The sequence below is a fragment of the Protopterus annectens genome, chromosome 2.part1, assembly GCF_019279795.1.
Source record: "Protopterus annectens isolate FY-2018-M chromosome 2.part1, PAN1.0, whole genome shotgun sequence".
In the NCBI taxonomy this organism is placed as follows: Eukaryota; Metazoa; Chordata; order Ceratodontiformes; family Protopteridae; genus Protopterus; species Protopterus annectens.
Window position 1 is genome coordinate 1838947916 of NC_056729.1, and position 17327 is coordinate 1838965242.

Below are 17327 nucleotides of genomic sequence, written 5' to 3' on the forward strand. Positions count from 1 at the left end.
GGAGCACCATAAAGAAGTGTGGGGAGGAGATAAGCTGTGCCAAGTGTAGGTTTAGTTGCATCGTGAGAAAGTTTTTGGCTCTGTAAAGTATCCCTAGTTTTTGGTGAGTTTTTCTTATGCAATTTTGTATATGCAGGACGAATATAAGATTATCATCCACTATTGCCCCTAATAATTTACTATGAGAAGTGACTACAGTGGTTGTATTATCAAAAGAGATAAGACTTAAAATGTTGTTTTTTCATGATAGAGGGATTTGGGGGGAAAAAGTAGTCGTTTGGTCTGTTTTGGGTGAGCATAATTATGCAAATTGTTGATTATTAGTTAAGTTATGCATATGTTCAAAGGATCGTATATTACTAATTTTTTTATCTAATTAGGGACATGTTTAGGTTTCCTGTAAGACAGTGATTTGTTTAAAATTAAGTACCTGTCTTTAGTAGTCAGAAAATGACTACATTGTTTTGTGTTGTTTAATTATCACACAGTAAGTATCATAAAATGGTTGCCATTAATGTGTGAGTCTGTGTGTATGTATCTGTGTGTCTGTCTACAAGCCAGCAAGTGATCGCTTGTCCGTAGTATTTATCTGAAAAGTCCACAGTAGCAAATGCATTAATTATTTATTTAACATTTGTTAACTGGGAAAGTCCGACTTGGAACAAAGTCAATTTTCAATGGAGGCCCAGGGAAAAACGCTGTAGACGCATATCTTTGTAAGGTGGGAGGAAATCAGAGCACCCAGAGGAAACCCACACGAACACACGGAGAACATGCAGACTCCACACAGAAGACACCCCAGCCAAGAATCAAACCAGAAAACCTCTTGCTGTGAGGTAACAATGCTACCGCTGCACCACTGTGCCCTCCGAGGATGTTAATCTCATGTATCTGGCCTGGTGGTAGTACAGGCAGATGTAAAAGGTCATACAGCACATAAATACCAAAAACAGCAAGGATGTTTTCATAGTATTCTGGGCAAATTGCACCTAGCAGTCAGTATGAATATCACACAGGCTTCCCCTAAATATAGGCCAAGCCTATATGGCTATATGGGGAGCCACTAACCCACATGCACAGTTAACAAGGCAACTTAAATTAAACAGATCTTTTTGTATTTTTGGCATTCTGCATGAACTCAGTCATTTTACATTCACACTGATGTATATGTTTATTTATTTTATTTACTTTTGTTGACTATGTTAATCGTTTTAGGCTTGGTCTATATTTATGGAAAGCCTGATGGGATATTCATACTAACTGCTAGGTGTAATTTGCCCAGAACACCGTGAAAACTTCCTTGCTGTTTTTGCTTTTTATGTGCTGTATGACCTTTTACATCTACCTGTACTACCACCAGGCCGGGTACATGGGATTAACATCCTAGCCAAAGGAATCCACTCCACCACTGCTTATGGTTCACTATAGGAACGTGAATTCAAACAGCTAGTTTGGGAGTAGAATCCATAGTGCTCTGATCTTCCTGGAATAAAGACAAGTTTGCTATACAGTGAGTCATTGACCCACATGCACAGTTAAAAAGGCAGCTAAAACAGATGTTTAAGCTTCATTAGTTAAAGCCATGCCTGTTTATTTAAATGGTGATTGTAGAACTGCCAACCATATTGCTGAATTGCTGTCATGCCCTATATAGGTTCACAGGTTCATAGGTTCATACTAGGCTATCTGCCCTAGGGCATTTATAAGCCTAGCCAGAGTTGTGTGGCTTTTACCACCCCTTAGGTTGAAGAATACTATACCCATTAGTTTGCCGTGCCTCTGTCCAGCAGTGATACAGAGATGATCCCCGGGGTAAACCTACGATCTCCCATCCACTGGTCAAGATTCCTCTTGAACAGAGCCAGCGAGGTGCTCTGTCTCACATGGACCGGAATTCTGTTCCACAGCATAGGGAGTCTCTGGGTGATGAATCTGTCCCTCCAGCACATCCTATTTATATCCGTGTTGAGGTTTAAGTCTCTTGCTCTTGTGGCTCTGGTGGATTTGGATTTTTTGAGGTGGAGCATGTCCATTAATTCCGGGTTGGACATGGCCTTGTATGTCAGGCACAGGTCACCTCTGAGCAGACGGTATGCGACTGAATAGAGCTGGAGTTTCTTCAGCTGGGCAGCATATGGCATATTTTTGAGCCCCTTTATCCTTTTGGTGAGGAACTTTTGGGGTCTTTCCAATTGCTGCAGGTGTCGGGTAAGATACATTCCAAAGGAGGCATTGCACTCAATCATTGGTCTGATAAGTGAAGAGTACAGGGGAACAATGACCTCCCTTGATCTGGAAGTGAGTCCCTTCATAATCAGGTGGGCAATGTAGAAGGTCCTCCTAACCACTTTGGCAATGTGAGTGTCAAAAGAAAGGTTACTGTCAACTTGGGTCCCCAGGTCCCTGATAACCTCTTCTGTGCTTAATGGATTGCCACCTATGTGGTAACTTGGGGTTACCTTGTTTTTACCAAAGGGTATGACTATACATTTTTTGGCGTTTAGCTTAAGGCCATGACTCTGGCACCAGTTATCCATTTCTATGAGACCTCTCTGAAGGATAGCTGTGTCTGATGGATTTTCAACTATGGCCCAGTTTGCAGTCATCTGCAAACTTTGTCGGCCACAATCCTCCCATGTTTGCCTGCACTTCTGAAAAGTAGATGCCGAACAAGAGGGGCCCAGGACTGAGCCCTGTGGGACACCGCTTGTGACCGGCTTGGAGTCTGACATGGCACCAGCAACTCTAACCCTGTGGGTTCTGTCCTTGAGCCAGTTTGCAACCCATCTTGTGACATATGGGTTTACATTTAAGCTGGTGAGCTTTTCTATGATACCCGAGTGGGGTATTGTGTCGAAAGCTTTTGCAAGGTCAAGGTAGGCTGTGTGAACTGCCTTACCCTCATCAATGGCCTTGGCGACTGTTTCAAAAAGTCGACCAAGTTCAAGAGGCATGATCTGCCCTTGACAAAGCCGAATTGGGTAGGATCCAATGTCTGTAGGTCCCCTATGTCTTTATTTATGAGTTCCATTATGATCCTCTCCATAGCTTTGCAGACCAGGCTTGTTAAGCTTATGGGGCGGTAATTACCAGGGTCCGTAGAAGCACCGCCTTTGTGGAGTGGGACCACAGTTGCCGTCACGCCACTCTTTGGAGTGCGTATCCTGTGGTAAGGCTAAGATTAAACAGCAGCCTTATGTGTGGGTTTAGTTCCTCATTGAGTTTGTGTAGCACACAGCCGGGGACACCATCCGGTCCCATTGATGCTGTGTTTTTAGCTTTAGAGAGCAGCTCTCACCTGGGCATTTGAGATGATTGGGAGGCTACACTCTGCTGGGATAGATATTTCTCCTTTTGGGGGGAAATTTTCACTGAACCTGTCTGCCAGTATGTTTGCAATGTCTGTGGGTTCAGTGATTTTGTATCATTTTGGACTAATTCTGAGCATATCTGGGAGTTTCCACCCAGATTTCTAACATAGCTAAAGAAGGCCTTATGATTGTCTTTTGAGTCCTTGGTGATTTTTCTCTCAAAGTTGGACTTGGATGATTTTATGAGTGATCGTAGTTTTTTACTAGTATTGATCAGAGATGTCTTCCCTTTTAGGGATTTTGCTCTATCTTGTAGTAGCTTTCTCCTCTTGTTGTAAAGTTTGTTTATGGCTGGGGTCCACCAGATCGGGCTTGCCTTTGGTGGAAAGGGTCTTGATTTTATTTGGGATTGCTTGATCCATGCAGTCCTGGAGGTGCTCGTAGAAAGCATTTGTAAGGGATTCAGCAGCGTGGGTTGTGGTTTCCAATGGCTCAGGGGCCTTGAAGGATACCACACCAGTCTTAAGAAGTGTGAAGTTGGCTTTTGAGAAGTTCTTCACTGTGGTCATTTTTGTTGGGGTGGGGGTGGGATGTGGATCTCCAGTGAGATTAGTTTATGGTCTGATCTCACCAATGAGGGATATACTTCCGGTGTGGAGCATTTTGTCCCCATGTTTGTGATGATCAGGTCTAGTATATTTTCACCTCTTGTGGGAATGGTGACAAGTTGTTCCATAGCATTTGAGTTTATGAACTCCAGGAACCTTTGGGCTAGGGTATTGGGGCTTGAGTAATGTTCCCAGTCTATGTTTGGGTAGTTGAAGTCACCCAATATGATGGTGTTTGGAGAGACATTTATACTCTCCAGTGTCTTCAGGAAGGCTGTGTGGGGTTCCTGAGTTTGAGAGGGTGGCCTGTAACATGCTACAAACTGTAGAGCAGTTTTGCCTATGGTTAATTGCACCTGAATGGTTTCTGATGCTTCGTGAGTTGCCACCAGCCTGGAGGTGTGGGTATCCTTGATGAATATAGATACACCCCCTCCTTTTGTGGTATGGTCCGGGTTTTGGGGCCGGAACGCATGATATGAGGTAAAACCTGATAGTGCTGGGGTGCTCTCAGGAGCCTTGAACCAGGTTTTAGTCACAGCACAGACATCGATGCTCTCCATACTGAGGAGGGCTTCGAGGGCATGCATCTTGAGATTTAGACTTCTGGCATTGAGCAGCATTACCCTTAGTTTTTTTCCATTATTGTTTTCTAGGGCGGTGGGTTTAGAATTTGAGCCTTGTCTAAAAAAGGCACTATGGGGATGGCAAGAGCCTTTGCCAATATCTGGAAACCCAGGGGTGACAGGTGCAAGCCGTCCCTTGAGAAGCAGTGTGGCTTGTCAAGCATGTCATTCCAGGCAGACAGACATTGGATCCCCTTAGAATGACATCAGAAATTAAGCCAATTATTAAAACTGATCATTTTGTCTCTGTATTGTGGCATCATTCTTGGTGAAGGTAGGATACTGCTCAGGGTCAGGGTCATACCAGCCTGGGCTACATAATCTGAGAGCTCCTTTATGTCTCTTTTCATGTAGTCCAGGGAGGTACGTCTCAGGTCATTCACACCGGCATGGACAATGACTGAGTCATACTTGTACTTGCTGTGGAGTGACCTGAGTGCTTGTGTTATGTGGCGGATTCTAGCGCCCGACAGGCAGCTTACTGTGACTCTCTCCTTGTTCAGTCTGGTGAGTGGGATGTCAGTGTGTCTGACTATGGAGTCACCTATGACAAGTGTGTCTGGCATTGTGTTTGGCCTTAAGGGCTGTGACTGATTTGCACACTGACTTTGTGATCTATGTGTTGCTTGTGTTATGTCATGAGGTGGCAGTTGTTTGGGTGTCTGCTTTGGAGGCCTCTGCTGTTTTGGTAGATTTTTGATCAGTGCCTCCGAGTATGTCTTTGTGTGTTTATGTGTTTGATTTGTAGTTGTGATAGTTCTATGTGAGACTGGGTTTATGGTGTGTGTGGTTACCTTCTCCTCCTGTCTAGTTTTGCCAGTCCTGAGTTGAGAGAGCTCAGCCTCCAGTTTGGCTATATAGTTGCATCTCTCGCATGTATTTGTGTTTTGTGGGAGGAGGAGAGGGTTGTCTGTGTACATGAGGCAATTGTAACATTGCCTCAATATTCCCAGATTCACCAGCTGAGCAGGAGAGGACGCTAGCAACTGACCCTTTGACATGCTAGAAGAAATGAAAAAGTTGGCTGTGTAACTGAGTCAGAAAGGACCTATAGGAAAGCGGGTACTCAAGGGGGTTTTAAGCTAGTGAAGTACTTTGCATAATATAGAAGTGCTTTACCTGACTAAAAACTGCTTTAGGAACAAGTGCTGAGCTTTACAGATAGAGAATAGACTGTTTAGATTACACGTAGAGCAGTTCTAAGGGAAAAAATAAAGAGCAGACTTTACGGAGCCAGAAATAGTTTAACCTTGTTTAACCAGCGCTGCCCGATGGTGCTCTAGTGGCAACTCCGCGCTAAATGCAGAAAAGGCAATAAGTCAGTAGTACAGGCTAGCACACTTTAGTGAGCAGCCAAACAATTAAATTAAACAGCAAACAAACACTTTTCGACTTGAATTAGACTAATTTCGACTAAAATGTACTTTTAAGTGCAGATAATAAAAAATGCAATAAATAACTATGAAAACAGTTAAAGCTTGCTCTAGGTAAGCGGTAGAAGGTAAAACAAATATAAAAAAACAGCAGGATACTTAATCAGGAAAGCAGTCGCTTTTTCAGTTCTCTGTAGCCAGGAAGACTCAACAGGACCATGTGGAGCTGTGTCTGAGCAATATGGCTTCAAAAAAATGCCAGAGGCAGATTTTAACCAGGGAACTTCAAAAGAGCTAGAAATGGTCCAAAATGACCAATTACTACAGCTTCTTGTGCTGAGGTCACTTCCCTCAAGGACAGGTAGGCTATTCAAGGCTCCCCACTCCCACTGGTGAGCTAAGAAACTTCCTTCTATCCAAGTAAGGCAATGGACAACACAGGAACTACAACACAGCCCAGGATACAGCAAGGCCTGTAAACTGGTCTAACTAGTTTAGGAGAGGCAGGAAAACAAGGAATATTTTTTGTTTTTGTTTTAAATAGAAACACACAGAAATGCAGAAAAGGCAATAAGTCAGTAGTACAGGCTAGCACACTTTAGTGGGCAGCCAAACAATTAAATTAAACAGCAAACAAACACTTTTTGACTTGAATTAGACTAATTTCGACTAAAATGCACTTTTAAGTGCAGAAAATAAAAAAATGCAGTAAATAACTATGAAAAGTTACGACTAGAATAAGGAAACTACGAGATTAAAGCGATATAATATGCTGTGATCAGGACTGCAGGGCAGTTACGGTTAGAATAAGGAAACTACGAGACTAAAGCGATATAATACTCTGTGATCAGGACTGCATGGCAGTTACGGTTAGAATAAGGAAACTACAAAACTAAAGCGATATAATATGCTGTGATCAGGACTGCAGGGCAGTTACGGTTAGAATAAGAAAACTACGAGACTAAAGCGATATAATATGCTGTGATCAGGACTGCAGGGCAGTTATGGTTAGAATAAGGAAACTACGAGACTAAAGCGATATAATACGCTGTGATCAGGACTGCAAGGCCGTTATGGTTAGAATAAGGAAACTACGAAACTAAAGCGATATACTACGCTGTGATCAGGAATGCAGGGCAGTTACGGTTAGAAAAAAGAAATTACGAGACTAAAGCGATATAATAAGCTGTGATCAGGACTGCAGAGCAGTTACGGTTAGAATAAGGAAACTATGAGACTAAAGCGATATAATATGCTGTGATCAGGACTGCAGGGCAGTTACGGTTACAATAAGGAAACTACAAGATCAAAGTGATACAATACGCCGTGATCAGGACTGCAGTGCAGTTACGGTTAGAATAAGGAAACTACGAGACTAAACAGATATGATACGCTGTGATTAGGACTGCAGGGCAGTTACCGGCAGAATAAGGAAACTATGAGACTAAAGCGATATAATACGCTGTGAAGTGGACTGCAGGGCAGTTACGGTGACAATAAGGAAAATACAAGACTAAAGCGATATAATATGCTGTGATCAGGACTGCAGGGCAGTTATGGTTAGAATAAGGAAACTACGAGACTAAAGTGATATAATACGCTGTGATCAGGACTGCAGGGCAGTTACGGTTAGAATAAGGAAACTACGAGACTAAAGCGATATAATACGCTGTGATTAGGACTGCAGGGCAGTTACGGGTAGAATAAGGAAACTACCAGACTAAAGCGATATAATACGCTGTGATCAGGACTGCAGGGCAGTTACGGTTAGAATAAGGAAACTACGAGACTAAAGCGATATAATACGCTGTGATCAGGACTGCAGGGTAGCTGCGGCTAGAAGAAGGAAACTACGAGACTAAAGTGATATAATACGCTGTGATCAGGACTGCATGGCAGTTATGGTTAGAATAAGGAAACTATGAGAGTAAAGCGATATAATACGCTGTGATCAGGACTGCAGGGCAGTTGCAGTTAGAATAAGGAAACTATGCGACTGAAGCGATAAAATACGCTGTGATCAGGAATGCAGAGCCATTACGGTTAGAATAAGGAAATTACGAGACTAAAGTGAAATAATATGCTGTGTACAGGACTGCAGGGCAGTTACGGATAGAACAAGGAAACTACGAGACCAAAGCGATACAATGCACTGTGATGAAGACAGCAGGGCAGTTACTGTTAGAATAAGGAAACTACTAGACTAAAGCGATATAATACGTTGTGATTAGGAATGCAGGGCAGTTACGGTTAGAATAAGGAAACTACAAGACTAAAGTGATATTATACGCTGTGATCAGGACTGCAAGGCCATTATGGTTAGAACAAGGAAACTATGAGACCAAAGCGATACAATGCACTGTGATGAGGACTGCAGGGCAGTTACGGTTAGAATAAGGAAACTATGCGACTAAAGTGATAAAATACGCTGTGATCAGGAATGCAGAGCCGTTACGGTTAGAATAAGGAAATTACGAGACTAAAGTGATATAATACGCTGTGTACAGTACTGCAGGGCAGTTACAGTTAGAAAAAGGAACTATGAGACTAAAGCGATAAAATACACTGCGATCAGGACTGCAGGGCAGTTATGGTTAGAATAAGAAAACTACAAGACTAAAGCAATAGAATACGCTGTGATCAGGACTGCAGGGCAGTTACGGATAGAACAAGGAAACTATGAGACCAAAGCAATACAATGCACTGTGATGAGGACTGCAGGGCAGTTACTGTTAGAATAAGGAAACTACGAGACTAAAGTGATATAATACACTGTGATTAGGAATGCATGGCAGTTACGGTTATAATAAGGAAACTATGAGACTAAAGTGATATAATATGCTGTGATCAGGACTGCAAGGCCGCTATGGTTAGAATAAGGAAACTATGAGACTAAAGAGATATAATACGCTGGGATCAGGACTGCAGGGCAGTTACGGTTAGAATAAGGAAACTACGAGACTAAAGCGATATAATGCAATGTGATCAGGACTGCAGGGCAGTTATGGTTTGAATAAGGCACTACGAGAATAAAGCGAAATAAAATGCTGTGATCAGGACTGCAGGGCAGTTACGGTTAGAACAAGGAAGCTACAAGACCAAAGCAATATAATACGCTGTGATCAGGACTGCATGGGCAGTTACGGTTACAATAAGGAAACTACGAGACTAGAGAGATATAATACGCTGTGATAAGCACTGCAGGGCAGTTACGGTTAGAATAAGGAAACTACGAGACCAAATTGATATAATACGCTGTGATCGGGACTGCAGGGAAGTTATGGTTAGAATAAGGAAACTACGAGACTAAAGCAATATAATACGCTGTGATCAAGTCTGCAGGGCAGTTACGGTTAGAATAAGGACACTATGAGACTAAAGCGGTATAATACACTGTGATCAGGACTAGAGGGCAGTTACGGTTAGAATAAGGAAACTACGAGACTAAAGCAATATAATACACTGTGATCAGGACTGCAGGGCAGTTACGGTTAGAATAAGGAAACTATGAGAGTAAAGTGATATATTACGCTGGAATCAGGACTGCAGGGCAGTTACGGATAGAATAAGGAAACTACGAGACTAAGGCGATATAATACGCTGGGATCAAGACTGCAGGGCAGCTATGGTTAGAATAAGGAAACCACTAGACTAAAGCGATATAATACGCTGTGATCAGGACTGCAGGGCAGTTACGGTTAGAATAAGGAAACTACGAGACTAAAGCGATGTAATACGCTGTGATCAGGACTGCAAGGCAGGTATGGTTAGAATAAGGAAACTACGAGACTAAAGCAATATAATACGCTGTGATCAGGACTGCAGGGCAGTTACAGTTAGATAAAGGAACCTACGAGACTAAAGCTATATAATACACTTTGATGAGGACTACAGGGCAGTTCTGGTTAGAATAAGGAAACTAGGAGACTAAAGCGATATAATACGATGTAATCAGGACTGCAGGGCAGTTCCGGTTAGAATAAGGAACTATGAGAATAAAGCAATATAATACGCTGTGATCAGGACTGCAGGGCAGTTACGATTAGAATAAGGAAACTACGAGACTAAAGCGATATAATATGCTATGATCAGGACTTCAGGGCAGTTACGTTTAGAACAAGGGAACTACGAGACTAAAGCGATATAATACTCTGTGGTCAGGACTGCAGGGCAGTTATGGGTAGAATAAGGAAACTTCAAGACTAAAGCGGTATAATCTGCTGTTATCAGGACTGCAGGGCAGTTACGGTTAGAATAAGGAAACTACGAGAATAAAGCAATATAATACACTGTGAACAGGACTGCAGGGCAGTTACGGTTAGAATAAGGAAACTACGAGACTAAAGCGATATAATACTCTGTGATCAGGACTGCAGGGCAGTTACGGATAGAATAAGGAAACTATGAGACAAAAGTGATATAATACGCTGTGATCAGGACTGCAGGGCAGTTACGGTTAGAATAAGGAAACTACAAGACTAAAGTGATATAATATGCTGTGATCAGGACTGCAGGGCAGTTACGGTTAGAATAAGGAAACTACGAGAGTAAAGCGATATAATACGCTGTAATCAGGACAGCAGGGCAGTTACGGTTAGAATAAGGAAACTACGAGACTAAAGCGATATAATACACTGTGATCAGGACTGCAGGGCACTTACAGTGAGAATAAGGAAACTACAAGACTAAAGTGGTATAATACGCTGATATAATACGCTGTGATGAGGACTGCAGGGCTGTTACGGTTAGAATAAGCAAACTACGAGACTAAAGCGATATAATACGTTGTAATCAGGACAGCAAGGCAGTTACTGTTAGAAAAAAGAAACTACAAGAATAAAGCGATCTAATACGCTGTGATCAGGACTACAGGGCAGTTAAGGTTAGAATAAGGAAACTACAAGACTAAAGCGATATCATACGCTGTGATCAGGACTGCAGGGCAGTTACGGTTAGAATAAGGAAATAATGAGAGTAAAGCAATATAATATGCTGTGATCAGGACTGTCGGGCAGTTACGGTTAGAATAAGGAAACTACGAGACTAAAGCGATATAATACGCTGTGATCAGGACAGCAGGGCAGTTACGGTTAGAATAAGGAAACTACGAGACTAAAGTGATATAATACGCTGTGATCAGGACTGCAAGGCTGTTATGGTTAGAATAAGGAAACTACGAGACTAAAGTGATATAATGCGTTGTGATCAGGAATGCAGGGCCATTACGGTTACGAGACTAAAGTGATATAATATGCTGTGATCAGGACTGCAAGGCTGTTATGGTTAGAATAAGGAAACTACGAGACTAAAGCAATAAAATACACTGTGATCAGGAATGCAGGGCAGTTACGGTTAGAATAAGGAAATTATGAGACTAAAGTGATATAATACGCTGTGATCAGGACTGCAGGGCAGTTATGGTTAGAATAAGGAAACTACAAGACTAAAGCAATATAATACGCTGTGATCAGGACTGCAGGGCAGTTACGGTTAGAATAAGGAAACTACGAGACTAAAGCGATATAATACGCTGATATAATACGCTGTGATCAGGACTGCAGGGCAGTTACGGTTAGAATAAGGAAACTACGAGACTAAAGCGATACAATACACTGTGATGAGGACTGTAGGGCAGTTACTGTTAGAATAAGGAAACTACGAGACTAAAGCGATATAATACGCTGTGATCAGGAATGCAGGGCAGTTACGGTTAGAATAAGGAAACTACGAGACTAAAGTGATATAATACGCTGTGATCAGGACTGCAAGGCTGTTATGGTTAGAATAAGGAAACTACGAGACTAAAGCAATAAAATACACTGTGATCAGGAGTGCAGAGCCGTTACGGTTAGAATAAGGAAATTACGAGACTAAAGTGAAATAATACGCTGTGTACAGGACTGCAGGGCAGTTACGGATAGAACAAGGAAACTATGAGACCAAAGCGATACAATGCACTGTGATGAGGACTGCAGGGCAGTTACTGTTAGAATAAGGAAACTACGAGACTAAAGTAATATAATACGTTGTGATTAGGAATGCAGGGCAGTTACGGTTAGAATAAGGAAACTACAAGACTAAAGTGATATTATACGCTGTGATCAGGACTGCAAGGCCGTTATGGTTAGAACAAGGAAACTACGAGACCAAAGTGATACAATGCACTGTGATGAGGACTGCAGGGCAGTTATGGTTAGAATAAGGAAACTATGAGACTAAAGCGATATAATACGCTGTGATCAGGACTGCAGGGCAGTTACGGTTAGAATAAGGAAACTACGAGACTAAAGCGATATAATACAATGTGTTCAGGACTGCAGGGCAGTTAAAGTTTGAATAAGGACACTATAACACTAAAGCGATATAAAATGCTGTGATCAGGACTGCAGGGCAGTTACGGTTAGAACAAGGAAGCTACAAGACCAAAGCAATATAATATGCTGTAATCAGGACTGCAGGGCAGTTATGGTTAGAATAAGGAAACTACGAGACTAAAGCGATATAATATGCTGTGATCAGGACTGCAGGGCAGTTACGGATAGAATAAGGAGCTACGAGACTAAAGCGATGTAATACGCTGTGATCAGGACTGCAGGGCAGTTACGGTTAGAATAAGGAAACTACGAGACTAAAGCTATATAATACACTGTGATCAGGACTGCAGGGCAGCTACGGTTAGAATAAGGAAACTACGAGACTAAAGCAATATAATACACTGTGATCAGGACTGCATAGCAGTTACGGTTAAAATAAGGAAACTATGAGACTAAAGTGATATAATACTTTGTGATAAGGACTACAGGGCAATTATGGTTAGAATAAGGAAACTATGAGACTAAAGCATTATAATACACTGTAATCAGGACTGCAGAGCAGTCCCGGTTAGAATAAGGAAGTATGAGACTAAAGCAATATAATATGCTGTGATCAGGACTGCATGGCAATTACGGTTAGAATATGGAAACAACGAGACTAAAAAGATATAATATGCTGTGATCAGGAGTGCAGGGCAGTTGTGGTTAGAATAAGGAAACTACGAGACTAAAGTGAAATATTACGTTGTGAGAAGGACTGCAGGGCAGTTATGGTTAAAATAAGGGAACTACAAGACTAAAGCGATATAATACCATGTGATCATGACTGCAGGGCAGTTACGGGAAGAATAAAGAAACTTCGAGACAAAAGCGATATAATCTGCTGTTATCAGGACTGCAGGGTAGTTACGGTTAGAATAAGGAAACTACGAGACTAAAGCGATATAATACACTGTGTTCAGGACTGCAGGGCACTTACATTTAGAATAAGGAAACTACAAGACTAAAGCGATATAATACGTTGTGATCAGGACTGCAAGGCAGTTACGGTTAGAATAAAGAAACTATGAGAATAAAGCGATATAATATGCTGGGATCAGGACTGCAAGGCAGTTACGGTTAGAATAAAGAAACAATGAGAATAAAGCGATATAATATGCTACGATCAGGACTGCAGGGCAGTTACGGTTAGAATAAGGAAACTACGAGACTAAAGCGATATAATATGCTGGGATCAGGACTGCAGGGCAGTTACAGTTAGAATAAGGAAACTATGAGACTAAAGCGATATAATACACTGTGATCAGGACTGCAGGGCAGTTAGGGATAGAATAAGGAAACTATGAGACTAAAGCGATATAATACGCTGTAATGAGGACTGCAAGGCAGATACTGTTACAATAAGGAAACTACGAGAATAAAGCGATATAATACGCTGTGATCAGGACAGCAGGGCAGTTAGGGTTAGAATAAGGAAACTATGAGACTAAAGCAATATAATACGCTGTGATCAGGACTGCAGGGCAGTTACAATTAGAATAAAGAAACTACGAGACTAAAGCGATATAATACGCTGTGATCAGGACTGCAAGGCCATTATGGTTAGAATAAGGAAACTACGAGACTAAAGCAATATAATACGCTGTGATTAGGAATGCAGGGCAGTTACAGTTAGAATAAGGAAACTACGAGACTAAAGTGATATAATACGCTGTGATCAGGACTGCAGGGCAGTTACGGTTAGAATAAGGAAACTACAAGACTAAAGCAATATAATACGCTGTGATCAGGACTGCAGGGCAGTTACGGTTAGAATAAGGAATCTACGAGACTAAAGCGATATAATATGCTGTGATCAGGACTGCAGGGCAGTTACGGTTAGAATAAGGAAACTACGAGACTAAAGCGATATAATACAATTTGATCAGGACTGCAGGGTAGTTACGGTTAGAATAAGGAAACTACGAGACTAAAGCAATATAATACACTGTGATCAGGACTGCAGGGCAGTTACGGTTAGAATAAGGAAACTACAAGACTAAAGCGATATAATACACTGTGATCAGGACTGCAGGGCAGTTACGGTTAGAATAAGGAAACTACGAGACTAAAGCAATATAATACTTTGTGACCAGGATTGCAGGGCAGTTACAGTTAGAATAAGGAAACTACGAGACCAAAGAGATATAATACGCTGTGATCAGGACTGCAGGGCAGTTACGGTTAGAATAAGGAAACTACGAGACTAAAGTGATATAATACGCTGTGATCAGGACTGCAGGGCAGTTACAGTTAGAATAAGGAAACTACGAGACTAAAGTGATATAATACGCTGTGATCAGGACTGCAGGGCAGTTATGGTTAGAATAAGGAAACTACGAGACTAAAGCGATATAATATGCTGTGATCAGGACTACAGGGCAGTTACGGTTAGAATAAGGAAACTACGAGACTAAAGCGATATAATACACTGTGATCAGGACTGCAGGGCAGTTATGGTTAGAATAAGGAAACTACAAGACTAAAGTGATATAATATGCTGTGATCAGGACTGCAGGGCAGTTATGGTTAGAATAAGGAAACTACGAGACTAAAGCGATATAATATGCTGTGATCAGGACTGCAGGGCAGTTACGGGTAGAATAAGGAAACTACCAGACTAAAGCGATATAATACGCTGTGATCAGGACTGCAGGGAAGTTAAGGTTAGAATAAGGAAACTACGAGACTAAAGCTATATAATATGCTGTGATCAGGACTGCAGGGCAGTTACGGTTAGAATAAGGAAACTACGAGACTAAAGCGATATAATACGCTGTGATCAGGACTGCAGGGCAGTTACGGTTAGAATAAGGAAACTACGAGACTAAAGCGATATAATATGCTGTGATCAGGACTGCAGGGCAGTTATGGTTAGAATAAGGAAACTATGAGACTAAAGCAATATAATACGCTGTGATCAGGACTGCAGGGCAGTTACAGTTAGAATAAGGAAACTACGAGACTAAAGCGATATAATACGCTGTGATCAGGACTGCAAGGCAGTTATGGTTAGAATAAGGAAACTACGAGACTAAAGCAATATAATACGCTGTGATCAGGACTGCAGGGCAGTTACGGTTAGAATAAGGAAACTACGAGACTAAAGCAATATAATACGCTGTGATCAGGACTGCAGGGCAGTTACGGTTAGAATAAGGAAACTATGAGACTAAAGCGATATAATACGCTGTGATCAGGACTGCAGGGCAGTTACGGTTAGAATAAGGAAACTACGAGACTAAAGCGATATAATACGCTGTGATCAGGACTGCAGGGCAGTTACGGTTAGAATAAGGAAACTACGAGACTAAAGCAATATAATATGCTGTGATCAGGACTGCAGGGCAGTTACGGTTAGAATAAGGAAACTACGAGACTAAAGCGATATAATACACTGTGATCAGGACTGCAGGGCAGTTATGGTTAGAATAAGGAAACTACGAGACTAAAGCGATATAATATGCTGTGATCAGGACTGCAGGGCAGTTACGGTTAGAATAAGGAAACTACGAGACTAAAGCGATATAATACGCTGTGATCAGGACTGCAGGGCAGTTACGGTTAGAATAAGGAAACTACAAGACTAAAGCGATATAATACGCTGTGATCAGGACTGCAGGGCAGTTACGGTTAGAATAAGGAAACTACGAGACTAAAGTGATATAATACGCTGTGATCAGGACTGCAGGGCAGTTACGGTTAGAATAAGGAAACTACGAGACTAAAGTGATATAATACGCTGTGATCAGGACTGCAGGGCAGTTACGGTTAGAATAAGGAAACTACGAGACTAAAGCGATATAATACACTGTGATCAGGACTGCAGGGCAGTTACGGTTAGAATAAGGAAACTATGAGACTAAAGCGATATAATACGCTGTGATCAGGACTGCAGGGCAGTTACGGTTAGAATAAGGAAACTACGAGACTAAAGCGATATAATACGCTGTGATCAGGACTGCAGGGCAGTTATGGTTAGAATAAGGAAACTACGAGACTAAAGCGATATAATAAGCTGTGATCAGGACTGCAGGGCAGTTATGGTTAGAATAAGGAAACTATGAGACTAAAGTGATATAATACGCTGTGATCAGGACTGCAGGGCAGTTACAGTTAGAATAAGGAAACTACGAGACTAAAGCAATATAATACACTGTGATCAGGACTGCAGGGCAGTTACGGTTAGAATAAGGAAACTACGAGACTAAAGCGATATAATACACTGTGATCAGGACTGCAGGGCAGTTACAGTTAGAATAAGGAAACTACGAGACTAAAGCGATATAATACGCTGTGATCAGGACTGCAGGGCAGTTACGGTTAGAATAAGGAAACTACGAGACTAAAGCGATATAATATGCTGTGATCAGGACTGCAGGGCAGTTACGGTTAGAATAAGGAAACTACGAGACTAAAGCGATATAATATGCTGTGATCAGGACTGCAGGGCAGTTACGGTTAGAATAAGGAAACTACGAGACTAAAGCGATATAATACACTGTGATCAGGACTGCAGGGCAGTTACGGTTAGAATAAGGAAACTATGAGACTAAAGCGATATAATACGCTGTGATCAGGACTGCAGGGCAGTTACGGTTAGAATAAGGAAACTACGAGACTAAAGCGATATAATACGCTGTGATCAGGACTGCAGGGCAGTTATGGTTAGAATAAGGAAACTACGAGACTAAAGCGATATAATACACTGTGATCAGGACTGCAGGGCAGTTACGGTTAGAATAAGGAAACTATGAGACTAAAGCGATATAATACACTGTGATCAGGACTGCAGGGCAGTTACGGTTAGAATAAGGAAACTACGAGACTAAAGCAATATAATACGCTGTGATCAGGACTGCAGGGCAGTTATGGTTAGAATAAGGAAACTACGAGACTAAAGCGATATAATACGCTGTGATCAGGACTGCAGGGCAGTTACGGTTAGAATAAGGAACCTGCAAGACTAAAGCGATATAATACGCTGTGATCAGGACTGCAAGGCAGTTAAGGTTAGAATAAGGAAACTATGAGACTAATGCGATATAATACCCTG